A 17,200-nucleotide genomic window follows, 5' to 3' on the forward strand; every position below is an offset into this window, starting at 1 on the left:
CCTGCCTCAGCCTCCCTAAGTAGCTGGGATTACAGGCGTGCGCCTATAGTTTTGTAGTTCGCCATGTTGGCCAGGCTGGTTTTGAACTCCTGACCTCAGGTGATCCGCCTGCCTCAGCCTCCCAAAGTGCTGGGATTACAGGCATGAGCCACCGCCCCGCACCTCTGGGTTAGCTTCTTCTTATGGACAGTCAGACTTCTTCTTATGGACAGTCAGACAGTCAAGTTTTGCAGCAAGCTCTGCAAAAACTTGCTTGACTTAGATGTGAGCCTATCTGCCTGGGTGCTGAGAGGTATTTGTCCTCCCAGGCCTCCCGAGCTGGGCCGAGGAAATGTAATCCAAAGATGATCTGCTGGATTGCTGGTTTGATTACGGCATTCCCAAGTGTCCTAATGGCAGGGAGCAAAAGGATTGTGACCCAGAAGCCCCACCTAATGACCTGGATTTATACGAAGGGTTGGGTAGTGATTGTTAGACTCTTATGCTTTACTTGAGGGAAGGCTGTAGCTCCAAAGGCTCCACATGCGTTATTTCGTTAGATCCTGATGATGAGCTGTGAGCTGAGGCAACACCTGTCCTTGGTTTACCAAGGAGGAAACTGAGGTTCTGACAGGCTGGGCGACTTGCCCAAGGTCATGCAGTGGATGGGTGGCTGGGCTAGAACTTGAACCAGGTTGGCTAAGCCCAGGTCCTTGGCCCTTTCGTCTGTGGCAGTTTGCTCAGGTTGGTAGATCGAGCACTGCGAGTCAAGAAAAAAGTCCTTTCAGGAGCACACAGGAAAGTATATCAAAGTAGTTATACTACCTGATGGAATCTGGGCTCCATTCTTTCTGATGATTTGCCCCCAAAGACATTTACCTAAGGTGGAATCCCACCTGTGAATTAGTTGAGGGGTAAGTTTCCTCACAGACTGAATACATCCAGGTGATTATTTTTATCTTCCTTCCTCACTTTTTTTTTTTTTTTTTTTTTTTTTTTTTTTTACCAACCCTTTGGCATTGGGGAACCCCTGCCCACTGCCCCTGCTGAGGCCCAAACATGCAAAACAGTGTCTCCGAGTGAGAAACCTTCCACACTGCAAAAAAATCTCCATAGTGCTGGCTGCCCCCTTCTCAGACTTGCACTTTAGATCTCCTAAAGAGAACTACAGGCCAGGCAAGGTGACTCATGCCTGTAATTCCAGCACTTTTGGGAGGCCGAGGTGGGAGGATTGCTTGAGACCAGGGGTTCAAGACCAGCCTAGGCAACATAGCAAAACCCTCGTCTCAAAACAAAATTTTTTCAAAAGAATAACACATTAATAAAAAATAAAGAGAGCTACCTAATGCCTCTCTGAAACAGACTGGAGGATGCTTAGGCCCACAGTGAGAATATCATAGTGCACATCCTTCTTTTATGTGTTAACTTCACAGAAAAGGGGTAGAGCTTAAGACTTTTCTAAGAAGGAACTAGATGATTCCTCTTCCCTGTTAGGTTCTCCAGGGTTTTGTCCTCCACTCTCCACTTACTCTACACACACTTCCTCTTCTCCGTATATGACTTTGATTTCCACTTCTATGTTGGCAATCCCAATCTTCATCCCCAGACAGTTTTCTCTCTTGGTCTTCAGACCTGCAATTCACGTGATCTCTTGACATAGCCTGTTGGATATTCTAAAGTCATCTCAAACTCATTTTTAATTTAATTTTAGTTTTTTTGAAATAGGCTCTTGCTCTGTCATCCAGGCTGGAGTGCAGTGGTGCAATCATAGCTCACTGCAGCCTTGACCTCCTGGGCTCAAAGGATTTCCCCACCTCAGCCTCCCAAGTAGCTGGGACTACAGGCATGTTCCATCCTGACTGGCTTATTATTATTATTATTACTATTGCTATTATTGTAGAGATGGGGTCTTGCTTTTTTACCCAGGCTGATCTCAAACAATCCTCCCACTTCAACCTCCCAAAGTGCTGGGATTACAAGTATGAGCCATTATACCACCCAGCCTCAAACTCATTTTAGCCAAAGTGCAATGCAAGATCTTTTGTCTTCATGTCTGTACCTCATTCTCCTTCCCATGTCACCAGATGTCACCCCTGGGCCTTTGAGGCCAACCATCTTGGACTCCTCCTCTCTTACCCCTACATCCAAGCAATCACCAAGCCGTGTACTGGAGATTCTTCTTTCTAAATCTCTCAAACAGATGTTCCTCTTCTCCTTCCCCACTACTACTCACATTCATACACTCTAGTCCATTCATTCTCTTTCATTTGGTGATTCATTCATTCAAGAAATACCTATTGAACAGCCACAATGTTCTCATGCAGGCCTCAGTTTATCTGTCACATGCTCAGAGTGACCTTTCCTGACCATCCCGTCTCCAGTTGCTTCTCTATCCTAGTCATTACATTATACTACCTAATTAAAATTTTCCACAACTTTTAACTTCTATGTTTGTTTTCTTGTTTACTCTAAGTCTGTCTCACTAGAATGCAATTTCTGTGCTATCAGAAATGTTGTCTTTTTCAGTATTCTGAACACCAAGAGCTTCATAGATGCTCTGTAAAAATTACTTGAATGAATGGAGATTATACTTTGAGATAAGGCACTAGAACTTACTACCTCTCTCTCCTAGATTTTTGGAAAAGTCTCTTTATCTGTCTACTGACCCCCTCCAATCTAGCCTTCAAATTTTTTAAAGAAGTGATTTATTTTGCCTAATTCACAAGTCTGATCTTGTCACTACTCCTTTTAAATAGTCCAGTGACTCCACAACTTACGGTACAAAAGCTGAGCTCCTTGGCATTGAATAAAAGGCCCTTCACAATGGGGCCTCTCCTCCCTATCCACCCTCTTATCCTGCTGGCCCCTAACTCCACCCCCAACCAACATCCCTACTTTCTTTAAACTGAGTCGCACTGGGCTATTTGTAGTTCTCCAAATGAGTCACAGTATGTCCTCTCTCAGGGTCTTTGCCCATTATATTCTTTGTCTAAAATGCCTCTCCCTCGTTGCTTACCTCGCAGCTTCTACTCATCCCTCAAGCCTTGGGTTAAATGCTGAGAAGCTTTCCTAAATTCTGAGGCAGGTAAACATCATTTTCATCATCATTATCCTTATCATTATTATTAGTTATCATCTATTGACAAATTATTATGTGTTAGCACTGCACTGAATGTATTTAATTCTCACTACAGGACAATGAAGCAAGCATAATAATCATCTGCATTATAGATGAGGAAACCGAGGTTTGTAGGGGTGAAGTAGCCTGTCCCAGGTGGTACAGTGTAACTGGGATTTGATTCCAGGGTTGACCCATTCCAAAGAGGCTGCCATCAACCACCACACAGCACTGCTTCCTGCTGTTCCACCGGCCTTTGTATATACCCCATGATAGCACCTGCCTTATTTCCATATAATGGTTTGATGGCACATCTGTCTCCTCACAACACTGTCAGGTGTTTGAGAGCACAAATTTGCCTTTTCATCTTTATATTCTCAACACTCTACTTAGAGCTGACACTTAGTAGGTGCTTTATAAATAATAACTGAGTGGATTAATGCAGGCCTTCTCGGCTTCAGCCCTACTGACATTTTGGAACAGATAATTCTTTGTTGTGGGTGCTGTCCTGGGCATTGGAAGATGTTTAGTAGCATAAACATAAATAAACTCTGGAAACACTTCCAGAGAAGGCAGAACAGAATATTTAGAGGCCCCATGAAGTACTAGGCATTTAAAACCATACCTCATTTAAACTCTGTTTTACAAATGTGAGACCAGAAGCTGAGAAAGGTAGAGCATCTTTTCCAGGACCACATGGTTAGTGATGATGTAGCTTAGGTTGAGCACAAGCCTGCCTCCCTGGCAGGGCTCCCTCCCCACCCGGGGGCCAACTCTCCAGCTGTTCTGTGTCTGTTCTCCACTGGTTCAGAGCCACGGCGGGGAGAACGATTGTAAAACGTTGTCATCTCCAATCCCAACTGCTCTTCCAAGGACCCCATCTCCTCATTCCACCTGTTGTAAATCTCCCCCTGGACATCCTATTGTAAACTAAAATGACACTGCTAATACACAATCTTCTCTTCTCTTCCCCCACCCCACCCTACCTCCCCCTAGCTGACTTGCTGTTACTAACATCACCTACCTCTTCAGGTTATTAAGCCTTGAAGTCATCTTTGACTCTTTTCATCCCCTACCTTCTCCCCTACTGTAGTTGAATATTTGACTCTCTAAAATTATGTTGAAATTCAATCCCCATGATAAATTATATATGTATATTTTACCTCAATAAAAATAAGAAATTATTACCAAAAAAAAAAAGGAAACTTAATCCCTAATGTGGCAGTATTGAGAGATGAAGCCTTTAAGAGATGCTTAGGTCATGAGGGCTCTGCTCTCATGAATGGATTAATCCATTCCTGGATTAGTGGATTAGTGGATTAATGGGTTATGATGGGAGTAGAACTAGTGGCTTTGTAAGAAGGGGGAGAGAGACCTGAGAGACCTAATCGGCCCTCCCCCCATGTAATACCCTGTGCCATTTGGGACTCTTCACAGAGCCCCCACAGCAGGAAGGCCCTCGTCAGATGCAGCCCCTCAACATGGGACTTCTCAGCTTTCATAACTATAAGAGATAAAATCCTGTTCTTTACAAATTACCCTGCTTCAGGTACTGTGTTATAAGCACCAGGAAATGAACGAATATATCCCCCCACATCTAATCATTTTTCACCTCTCACATCTGTCCCCTGATTCCCAGCTCCAGTTCCACTGCTGCTGGGTTCTCCTCACCTTTCAGCTGGACCGTTTATTAGTAGTCCCTCTCTGTGATGGCCTCCAGGGTTTTTCCTCTCAGTTCCATCGCTCCCACTGCCACCAGACTGAACACCCCTGATCTCACCTTCGAGATCAACATAAATGAGTCCAAACTCCAAATTTACCTTTACTTGCCTTTCCTCTACCCTTCCAGCCTCTTGTTCTTCGATTTCCCAGCCATAACCAACATGTTATCACCCCCAGTGACACACAGCCTCTGCATCTCTGCTCTTACTGCCTTCTGCCTTGTTAATTAACATTTGTAAAAGGCCACTGGTTGGGACTGTGCTCCTGCACCAGGCACAACAGACCAAACCAAAATGGAGACCCTCATGCTGAAGTTCCACATCACCAAGCCAAAACTAAGCTGTTCATCTGAACTTCCAAGAAAACAGGGCAGTTTTAGCAGGCGTGATAAGGAAGTCTCCTCTGCTTTAACCTTTTACAAGGAAAGTAACTTTGAAACGGCCAACCTTCTTTTTGTTTTATGTTTCGCTGTCCTCAGCCCTTTTTTGTATGTGAAACCAATTTCCTCTGCTCAGCTCATTGGAACACTCATTCTGTTTCACAGAATGAGGTGTTGCCTGATTCTAGAATCACAAATAAATGCCAATTGAGATATTTAAATTAAATTTGTTGTAATTTTGGCTTTTGACAGCCTGAACAACCCTACACCCCATTTTTACCCCATTATAGTGATTTCTCACCCTTTCTCTTTCTATGACAAAGCAAAAAAAGAGCAAACATATAGAAACTCACCCTACTCTTCAAGACCCACTAAGATTCCACCTACTTCATGAAGCCTTCCTTGACCTTCTGGGTGGGAACTCACTTTTCCTTCCTACATACAGCTATTGCATTTCCTTTGCATCTTCTCTGGTACTTAGTCACTTTCTTCTGTGAGTATTCCATCACTACTATAGAGAACAAATTCCTGGCTCATAATCTGCGAAAGGGGATAATAATAGTACCTCCCAGCTGGGCACTGTGGTTCGTGCCTGTAATCCCAGCATTTTGGAGGCCTAGGTGAGAGGATTGCTTGAGGCCAGGAGTTTGAGATCAGCCTGGGCAATACAGTGAGATGCCATCTCTACAAAAAAAAAAAAAAAAAAAATTAGCTGGGCATGGTGGCGCATGCCTAGAGTCCCAATTACTCAAGAGGGTGAGAGAGGAGAATCACTCGAGCCCAGGAGATCATGGCTGCAGTAAGTCATGATCGTACCACCGCACTCCAGTCTGGGTGACAGAGCAAGACCCTATCTCTAAAAATGATGATGATTATGATAATAATAATAATAATAGTACCTCCCTCATGGGGCTATTGAGAGGATTAAGTTAGATTAAGTACATTATTATATGGAAAAAGCTTGGGAAAGTGCCGGACACATAGTAAGCATTATAAAAGTGCTTGCTATTATTAGTACAATACTACCCTTGTGTTTCTGAAGCCCTTAGCACTGGACATAGGAATTATTAAAAAACACCCCTGAGTCTATGAGTGACTGCAGGAGCACTGTTTTTTGAAATGCAGTAACAGCTGTGCAGCATATAGCAGGGCTCCCATTCAGTCCCAGATCTTTAAATGGAAACCGTTTTTCCTTGAGTACTACCACTCTCCTGGTGTTAGATGACCCCTAGTCATCACACTCTTTTAGACCAGTTGACTTCAGCCCTTTTTATTCATGCCAACATCCTGAGAGAGCACATGCCTTCCTCAGAAACTCAGCTCCCTTCAATGGCTGCTTGGGTTGGGAGGGGTGAAAAAACGGGGACATGTCCAGTAAAAGGTAACCCCAAGGAGATTCCTGATATACCTCCCCCATTCCCACACTGCTCCCCCGACCCCTCCCATTCATCTAGAAAGGTCTGTCTTTGACTGCCTTCCTTTAAAAGACAGGACCTACATATAAAATGACCTGCTCTTTCATTTTCTCAACATGGGTGATATGTCGGTATGTTCTCCTTTTCAATTTGACATGAAGTTTAGTTAAAACAGTCAACCCAATAAAGGCATCTTTTAAAGGTTTTTTTTTTTTCTTTGGTTCCTTGAATAAGCAACATGGCTTGTTTCCTCTTAAGCTGTGTGTGCGCGCACAGGTCCACAAGCATGAGTATGTTAGTGCACACACATGCCATGCTGGGAATAGAAGTACTTTATTCTGGGAATGTTGAGTGAGTTACTATTAAATCATTTCTATCTCCTTCACCATCAAAGCCCATCCATTGAGCTCCCCGTGTGTAAGAAACTGCACCAAGCAAAATCTAATCCAATATTAGATTCACCAAAATATTTATGTTCTTTGTTCCTAAGACCCTTTTCTCAGTCAAAAATAAGAGAAGGAGATTGGGGGTGTGGGGGGATGACGGAGAACATGTAAACATTTTGCATAATACATCAGACCAGCCTTGCAGCCCAGTGTTTGGAGATTTGCTGGAACAAAAGGTCTTTCCTGATACATGCACAATAAGGGGCATTTCAAGTAGGATCCTTTTGCTTTAACGAAACAAGAACAAAAACTTCTTTCCTTCACTCCATCCTGCCACACATTCCAGATGGAAGGAAGGTATTATGCTTTCGGAGATCTTGTGTTTTGGCGAGATCTGAGTTCACTATTTCAGTCGTGATGCTTTCGTTAGCCAAAAGATCAGAATACAAATCCTTGGAAGTCAAGGTAGTGTCTCCTCACATTGCTTAGGAGAGATATGGCACCAGGTTAGGTCTTTGCTAGGGGAAAATGATGCCAAAGTGAACACAGCATGGACTCGGTGCACCAGGGTGACCCAGGTACATCCACTGCAGAGTGTTACCTGCAAAACTCTGGCCCAGGTGGCTTCTGACCCCAAAGGGCCCAGCTCACCTGCTCTCTGATCTACACTGTCCCAGGCATTGGTTTCTGGTGTTCAGAAATAGCACCAGTGAAACCTGTCATATGGATTATATTTCTCCCAAAGGACAGAGCTCTGCTGGTTTGAGATCCTGAATCATCAATTTAATAACACCATTCTGCATGGCGGAATGGAAAGCAGGCTTGGAAATGTTTGTTGCCAAGTTTAGCTGCCTCTGCTCTTTCAGGCAGCCTGGGAAGAACTGTCCACATTCACAGCCAACATCTCAAAGCCTTTGCCTGCTCACAAAAGGACCAGTCATCCTTAAATGGTCATGGACAGAAGAGGCAGGACAACTCACGGGCAGCTCAGATGCTGAAGGCAAAGGAAGAGGGAGAAATGAAAAGACTTTAAAAGCGTTCTCTTTCCAGCCCCCGCTGAGAATTTTAAATGCCTTTGCCTCTGGCGTATTTGAAGTCTGCATTTTATAGTCTGTTTAACTTACCCAGCAAGCCTTTGGGGCAGGCAAGAGCTGCCTCTTTGCATGTTTGTGTCTAATGCTGAATGTGCTGTTGGCACTCAGAGCAGCAGAAAATAACATGGCTAAAATCCATGGCAGCAGTGGGTGGCCTGGGCCCAGAAGGTAAAAGCCAAAGGAGAGATTTCCTATCTGTGTGGTGTAAGGAAGGCAGGAGATTTACAGAGCCCTGAACCAACATTGGGGAAGGAAGGGAACATCAAATATTGATTTTTCTCCTGGAAATGGATCTTGGCCTTGCAGACTGGGAGCCTAGGAGGGAGAACTAGGAAGCCCACCCCTCTGAGAAGGAAAGCTCAGGAGCCAACCAGATGCTGACTTTGCTAGAAGATGCATCTCTCCAGCCGAAATCAGGATTCCCTTGTTTGGACTGGCAGAATATAGTCTGAGGCTCCAGAGTTAGGCTCTGTCCTGGACTTGCTGTATAACCTTGCCCTACCAGGCCACCATCCCACACATTCATACATTGAATCCCTGTTGTGCACCAGACATTATGCAAACACTGAGCATATGAAGATATACAAGATACACACGATCCCTGCCCTCATGGAACTCATCTTCCAAGGGGATCACTGTAGAGGGTGGTAAGTGCTGTGAATAAATGAATGGGGAGAGGTGATGGTCAAGGTCTTCTTTTTTCCTTCCTCCACACACCAAGTAAGAGCCATGACCCAGGGTGTGCAGGAGAACAAGGGAGTCTCTGTTCCCAGTCACCAGCTGAGATCGGGGAACTGTCCTGGTCAGCCCCTGTCAATTTGGGAGGAAAATCTGAGAGAAATCCATTCAAAGATACTCTGCAGGCTGATAAAGGGAAGAAGAAAAAGGGGGGAAGGAAAACAGAAAGAAAGAACGGGGCCCTCCTTCAGAAAGTGAAAAATCTTATTACCATAATTGTACCATTCAAAGAATGTAAGTAAGCTTTAGTAAGGAATATGCATGTCTGACTTTCAAAGGCCAATGCTTCTTTGTCAAAATTCACTTTTGTTATTAGGCTTGATCACAGTTCAGCTCCTGGAATACTTGAGTGAACAATTTTACATCTAGATGAGACTCTTGGGAGTGGAGCAGAAGGAATTCTTTATGAACATCATTAAAGGAAGCTGCTACAGAAATAAAAGGAGAAATAATAATTTCCATTTGTTGTATGTCTACCATGCGCCACACATTAAACATAATTTCACTTAATCTTCACAAACAGCCCTTCTGAGTAGGCATTGTTTTCTCCCTTTTAGTGAAGTAAGGCTCAAAGAAATTAAGTACCTTAGCTAAGATCACAAAGTTATTAAGTGAGAGAGGTGGGATTTGCACCACGAGCTAGTTCACTGAGTTCAACACGGATTTGAAGGAAAATTTCCCCAGTTCCAGAATTGTGTCAGCAAAATGGCAATAAAATGTCACTGTGGAGTCTTGTGCTAGAGATTGCAAGGCCCCAGAGAACTGTGTCCCATCACCGTTGTTAGCCAACCTATCATCATTCAGCATCTCTGTCCTCTCCTTCAGTGCCTCATACTCCAGGTCTTACTGTTTGTTCAGCCACTTATGTCTTTATTTGTTACTGATTTCATGTAAAATGATTTGCGTTATAATAGGAGCTTTCTGGATATAATACTATTATCAAAAAAAAGGCCCAAAGGCATGATGAGATTTTCAGATACTCTGACAAAGTGCATGGATTCCCGGCAGCAGGCTGTTCCCTTGATGATCCACAGCGCCTAGAAAACCTCAACCACCGGTCAGGTACTAGACACACAGTTGGGCATTGATAATATCTTCTGATTGGCTTATTCCTTTCAGCCTAGGGTCTTTGTTGAAAGGACTGAACCTCTAGAAGAGTGGTGAATTCCACACTGTTGGCAGCATTCAAGTCAAGGCAGGCTGGAGATAGGGCATTGGGAATTCTTGTTCTAAAGTGTTGGACTGGGTGAACTGCTGGTCCTTCCACAATCCTGGAAGAGGCTCTAATAGGGTCCCTATAAGAATACAGAAACCAGGTACCCTTGGAAAGGGAGACTATGAATGATCAACCCATCCTAAGAGAATGTCAATAAATTAGGAGACAAGGTGACCAGGGTGTGATTTGTGAGGACATAACTATAAATGACATGAGCGTCAAGACAGTTGAAACCCAATGACATGCAATGTGCTACCAACAAGGACACCGTCTGAGTGGATCCTGTGTAAGCCCAAGGGAACAGACTTATCAGTACTTCTTTTCCCAAGGCTCTCCTGGGGAGAGAACGTCTAGTTCAGGGCACCTGAGCATTCTGGTATAACCAAAAAAGTGTCATTGGGCAGGGAGAGTTCATCTGGGGTTTCTCTTCAAGATAAAAAAGCCTTCAAAAAGAAGCAAAACAAACAAACAAACAAACAAACAAACAAAAAAGCCTTCAAAATCATCCACCTCCCTTTGCTCTGAAGCACTGGTCACTAAGCAAGTTTCTGAATACCAATTTAATATCCTGAACACCTTGACATTGAATAAGAGATGTGTGAGAGGCCAGGTGCAGTGGCTCACACCTGTAAGCCCAGCACTTAAGGAGGCTAAGGTGGGTGGATCACCTGAGGTCAGGAGTTCGAGAACAGCCTGGCCAACACGGTGAAACCCCGTCTCTACTAAAAATACAAAAATCAGCTAGGTGTAGTGGCATGCGCCTGTAATGCCAGATACTCGGGAGGCTTAGGCAGGAGAATCGCTTGAACCCACGCGTCGGAGGTTTCAGTGAGCCAAGATCACACCACTACGCTGTAGCCTGGGCAACAGAATGACAGTCTGTCTCAAAAAAAAAAAAAAATGGAGATTCGAGTGAGAATTCTGGTCACTGAAATAGAATATCCACCATTGTAAAATCCAAATATGGACATTTGTGTTTATATGTCAGTTTATTGCAAGCCTGGTTATTGTAAGTCTGTCTATGAGACTAGCATATATACAACTAATGGCTTGTTCCAGGAACATGGTGACCACACCAAGGCCCTTCACTGTGGAAAAGGCCTCACCTGGTTGAAGCCTTGAAGTCTCAGGCAGCCCCATGCTCACCCCTCCGTGACTGAGGTACTTTACAGCTCTGAGATTCTGTGATTCAAGAATTCTCTGACTGCTGCTGAGATGAAGTGCTAAGGGGTATGCATGGTCTCTGCATGAAACTGACCAGGAATATGAAGAGAGGGTCAGAGAGGAGGCTCTAGCCATCTTTTCTGAATACATCCTCTTTTCTTTTCCTTTTTTTTTTTTTTTTTTTTGAGACGGAGTCTCACTCTGTCACCCAGGCTGGAGTGCAGTGGTTCACTGCAACCGCCACCCTCCGAGTTCAAGTGATTCTTCTGACTCAGCCTCCCAAGTAACTGGGATTACAGGCATCTGCCACCGCGCCCGGCTAATTTTTTGTATTTTCAGTAGAGACAGGGTTTCACCATCTTGGCCAGGTTGGTCTTGAACTCCTGACTCGTGATCCACCCGCCTCGGCCTCCCAAAGTGCTGGGATTACAGGTGTGAGCCACCGTGCCCAGCCTTGAATACATCCTCTTAAAAAGACAGAGACTAGGGCAAAGGTTCTCAGAGATCTTTCCTAAACAGTCAGTAGGATCTTTTCCATTCATCCTTCTCCTTTTGATATTTTTTCAAATCCGAAAAGTTGGGAGGCTTTGAAATTGCAGCCCTAAAAGAGCTTTAAGCTAGTAGAAAATCTCACTCCATTGGAGCCTTAAAGTCAATCGTTCTCTGAGGATCATGCAGCAGACCAGGGGAAAGACACATTGTGAGGTGGTGTTTCTGGGGCCTCTAACCTGAGACCACATCACCATGTGGAAAACTATCTGAAACTCTGCCAAATGCCCAGGACCCAAATCATCACAAATATCTCCAATCTCAGACATAAAATTGAAGAAATACAACAGGTTTTCAAAGCAGCAGTTGACTCACCCCCATATTGCTGGATTGCTGGTCTCAAAAAAGAGGTGGCATTACCATTGCCATGGGAACCTCCACTTTGACTTACTGGTATTCAGACCTTCAGCTGGGAAATTCCTGTTCCTGTCTCTGATTGCGGCTCATGACCTACTTCTACTTGCTTGAACGAGAGGCCCCAGTGAGATACCTGGGAGTCAGGAAGCTCCAACCCCCTACCCTGGAATTGACTCCATTCCCTCTCTAGCAGAGGGCAAGGCATATCACTCCACGGTTCAGTGCTGCCTCAGTTCACTAAGGATAGGCAATGGCAATCTTTCTCTGATGAATGTTTTATGAGTTTAGTAGATAAAATTTGAAAGGGTGCAGAGCCTGTGTATCTGGACAATCCTTTTTCCCCACTGTGTTTGTCATATAGGAAGCCCAGGCCCACAGGTCTTGTTCCACATGGCCAGAGCCTTGCCCTTATCTTCAGATAGTCAATTGCTGCAGCAAATATCTTACCTAGCCCAAGTGACAGGTGGATATAGTCCGGCTTGAGAACAAGGAGATGAGAGGGGAAAGAGATGAGAGAGGAGGAAGGACAAGGAGTAAAATTAGATAAAAACTGTCAGTGGATATTGGCACAAAGTTTTCATCACTTTCTCAGGAATCATTAAATCTGTCCTGCTGCTATAATTTAATCTTACTTGCCTGTGACCGTCTTTAATGCTTTTTTATTTATTTATTTTTTTGAGACAGTGTCACTCTGTCCAGGCTGGGGTGCAGTGGTGTGATCATGGCTCAATGTAACCTCAACCCCACAGGCTAAGGTGATCCTCCTACCTCAGCTTCCTGGGTAGCTAGGACTACAGTCATGTGCCACTATGCCCGGCTAATTTTTGTGTCACCTTGTTTGTAGAGACAGGGTCTCACCATGTTGCCCAGGCTGGTCTCGAACTCCTGGGCTCAAGTGATCCCTCCACCTCCGCCTCCCAAAGTGCTGGGATTACAGGCGTGAGCCCCTGTGCCCAGCCAACCATCTTTAACTTTTTCCTCTCTCTCTCCCATATCCAATCCATCACCAAATTCTATCAGTTTTATATTCAAACAATATCCCAGAGTTACCTTCTTCTCTCAGTCACCACAGGCACCACCCACCTACCACAAAAGCAACCATCTTTTGCCAGGACATCTGTAAAAGCTTCCTAACAACTATTTTTGCTTCTCTCCAACGCATCTGCCATACAACGGTAATAAGTTAAATTTTACAAACATAAATAAGAACACGTCAATTTTCTGCTTAACAAGGTTCCTTCCATTGTGCTTGGCATAGACCCATGGTCTTTCTACTCCACAGGCCCTGAACGGTCCATGCAACCCCTGGCCCATCCACTGCACCCACCAGTTATGCTGGTATCCGTTCTCTCCCTCCCGCTGCCCCTTTCTTCCTCAGTTTCCACATTCTCACCCTTTGCATCCATCTTTCTCACCTATTCATCCTTCAAGGCTCTGTTCAAATGCAATTTCCTCGGAGAGGACATCTGAGAGTCTTCCAATCTGTGTTAAGTCCTCCTCATATACTCTCCCAGACACCTCTTATTTTCCCCCCAGGGAACTTCTCACGGTTTGTTATGATGTATTAGTGGTTCTCCAACTGTGGTTCCAGACCAGCAGCACCAGCAGCACCAGCAGCACCTAGAAGCTCCTTAGGAATGCAAATGACTGGGCTGCACTCCAGGCCCACTGAATCAGAGACTGAGGGTGGGGCCCCAATCTGTGTTTTAACAAACTCTTTGAGTGATTCTGATGCACACTAAGGTTTGAGAACCAGGCCCACATCGTTATTCCTGTGGCAAACTGATTGACGTCTGTCTCCTTTACTTGAATGAAAACTCCATGAACTCAGTGTCTGGCACAGAGCAGGCACTTAATAAAACTTTGTTGAGTGAATGAATTAATAGATGTGTATTCCATTGGTTTGTTGGGAAAGAGGCTAATGAGGCCAAGATCAGAAATGTAGCCCCAGCCTGGGCTCCTGTGGCTCACTCTGCTCCGTGAAGTGCTGCTCTAACTCTCCAGCAGGCCCCCGGCCCAGATTGTGCTCACAGTGTGTTTCTGGGCCTGTACAGGCCGTGTTGCTATTCAAACCCATGGAGCCTCTGCTGCCCTTCTCCTAGACTCAGACAATCAGTGAAAGGTTTTTGACAGACAGGGTTGTACCATTATCCTCTTAACCTTTTAAATCCTTCCTCTGGAAATCTCAGCGCTCCACTGAGCATATGGTGAGCTCAGCACAGTCTTCATAGAGCAGTGCCTCCTGCTCAAAAGCCAGAACCAGTGGAGAAGCATCTGTCACTTGGGAGGCGGAGCCTCTGTCACTTAGCACATGGAAGTAGTCAGCTCGTAATAACCAGCTAGCACACCTTGCGCATTTACTATGTGTCTGACACTATTGAGAGGTGCACAATCTCATAGAATCCTCAGGACAATGCCAGGAAGTGAGCTATTTCTCCAATTTACAGATTTTAAAAAATGAGCATTAACGACATTAAGTATTTTGCTTTACATTCCTCCTTTAGTAGTGGTAGGGCAGAACTTTAACCTCATTCTGTCTAAACAGACACCTCATTCATAACCCTTATACTATACTGTTCCCCATAAGTCATAGAAAGCCATAGACTCTTAGAGCCACCTCAGGTGAGCAGTCAGCCTGTTGGGTGCCTTTAAGCAGCTTGTTGGTTCCCAGAAGCTTTCCAATCAGCAATACTAGGGAATGACGTACCTGGGCACCACCCAGCCAGGTGGGTAGTTCGCATATACCTGCTAAATACAGAGAATGAAAATGTAGCACCATCAACGTGTGCATCTGTCCTGGATCTCAAATCTTTTGTTTAAACTTGTGTTTGAACCTGACTCCCATTAGAACATGGACCCCTGTGGATCCTACTAACGTCATGCCAGGCACAAGATCAGCTGGGTAAACTATGGTCCTGAGCCAATTGGTTATGCCTAACTGTATTCATAGTATATAAACACGCTGAGTTAACTAACAAGGAGGTGAGAAATGTTCACCTTTGGAAGGAGCTGAAATTTCTTAGGCTGTCAGGGCCATTTATAGCAGTCTTATAGAAGACAGAGTTTTCTAAATTAAACTTGGTATGTCTGAAAATAACTGTCTAAAACCCAAGCAACTTTTTACACATAGAATCAGGTCTACCGTTAGAATTCACAGCCAATATTTAACTTTTGTTATGGCTGCACAGTATTCTATGGTGCATAGGTCTACTGTTAGAATTCACAGCCAATATTTAACTTTGGTCTGGCTCTGTGCCAGATGCTCTGTGTATATTATCCATCTGCTACAGATAATATAAAAATGAACAAGACACAACCCATATCTCAAAAAGTTTATAATGTATGATTTGGGATGACTATGGTGAGGTGGAGGGCAGAATGTGGAGGATGTTGGTGAGGTTTAGGGAAAGCACACTAAAATAATACATGGGAGAAGATGGGTGGCCAGGCCAAGGGCTTCAGTGGCTCAGGGAAGAGAGACATCAAATTCAATAGAACATCTCATCTTTAAGGAATCGCCTCACACTGTCTTCCAAAATGGTTGAACTAATTTACACTCCCATCAACAGTGTACAAGCATTCCTTTTCCTCCACAACCTTGCCAACATCTGTTATTTACTGACTTTCTAATAATAGCCATTCTGACTGGTGTGAGATGATATCTCATTGTGGTTTTGATTTGCATTTCTGTAATGATCAGTGATGTTGAACTTTTTTTCATATGATTGTTGGCCACATGTATGTCTTCTTTTGGAAAGTGTCTGTTCATGTCCTTTGCCCACTTTTTTTCTTTTCTTTTTTTTTTTTTTTTTTTTTTTGAGATGGAGTCTCGTTCTGCCGTCCAGGCTGGAGGTGCAGTGGCGCGATCTCGGCTCACTGCAAGCTCTGCCTCCCGGATTCACGCCATTCTCCTGCCTCAGCCTCCCAAGTAGCTAGGACTACAGGTGCCCGCCACCACACCCGGCTAATTTTTTGTATTTTTTTTAGTAGAGATGGGGTTTCACCTTGTTAGCCAGGATGGTCTCGATCTCCTGACTTCGTGATCTGCCCGCCTCGGCCTCCCAAAGTGTTGGGATTACAGGCATGAGCCACTGCACCTGGCCCTTTGCCCACTTTTTAACGAAGTTGTTTCTTTCTTGTAAATAACTGTTTAACTCAGTAATCCCATTATTGAGTATGTACCCAAAGGAATATAAATTATTCTATTATAGAGATGCATGCACACATATGTTCATTCCAGCCCTATTCACAATAGCAAAGACATGGAATCAACCTAAATACCCATCAATGATAGATTGGATTAAAAAATATGGTATATACACCATGGAATACTAAGCAGCCATAACACAGGTACCTATGCAGTCTACAGTCCTCCACTCTACCAGCTGAGCTATCGAAGGGTGCACTATACAGCCATAACAAAGAATGAAATCATGTCCTTTGCTGGGACATGGATGAAATTGGAGGCCATTATCGTTAGCAAACTAATGCAGGAACAGAAAACCAAAAACCACCTGTTCTCACTTGTAAGTGGGAGCTAAATGATAAGAATGCATGGACACACAGAGGGGAACAACACACACTGGGACCTATCAGAGGGTGGAGGGTGGGAGGTGGGAGAGGATCAGGAAAAATAACTAATGGGCTTAATACCTGGCAATGAAATTACCTATGCAACAAACCCTGTGACTTGAGTTTACCTGTATAACAAACCTGCGCATATACCCCTGAACTTAAAAGTTTAAAATATATGTATAGTTTGCCGGGCGCGGTGGCTCAAGCCTGTAATCCCAGCACTTTGGGAGGCCGAGGCGGGCGGATCACGAGGTCAGGAGATCGAGACTATCCTGGCTAACACGGTGAAACCCCGTCTCTACTAAAAAAATACAAAAAACTAGCCAGGCGAGGTGGCGGGCGCCTGTAGTCCCAGCTACTCGGGAGGCTGAGGCAGGAGAATGGCGTAAACCCGGGAGGCGGAGTTTGCAGTGAGCTGAGATCTGGCCACTGCACTCCAGCCTGGGTGACAGAGCGAGACTCCTTCTCAAAACAAACAAACAAACAAATATATATATATATATATATA

The 17,200-nt window shown here is 44.4% G+C and overlaps 1 protein-coding gene across 1 annotated transcript in view; it reads right to left on the reverse strand.

Annotated features, from left to right (window-relative positions):
• NMNAT2 (nicotinamide nucleotide adenylyltransferase 2) overlaps window positions 1-17,200 on the reverse strand; it is a 176,091-nt gene that overhangs the window by 90,664 nt on the left and 68,227 nt on the right. The window lies entirely within an intron of this gene.

This window comes from Rhinopithecus bieti, unplaced genomic scaffold (assembly GCF_001698545.2).
Source record: "Rhinopithecus bieti isolate Rb0 unplaced genomic scaffold, ASM169854v2 scaffold_27006, whole genome shotgun sequence".
Taxonomy (NCBI): Eukaryota; Metazoa; Chordata; class Mammalia; order Primates; family Cercopithecidae; genus Rhinopithecus; species Rhinopithecus bieti.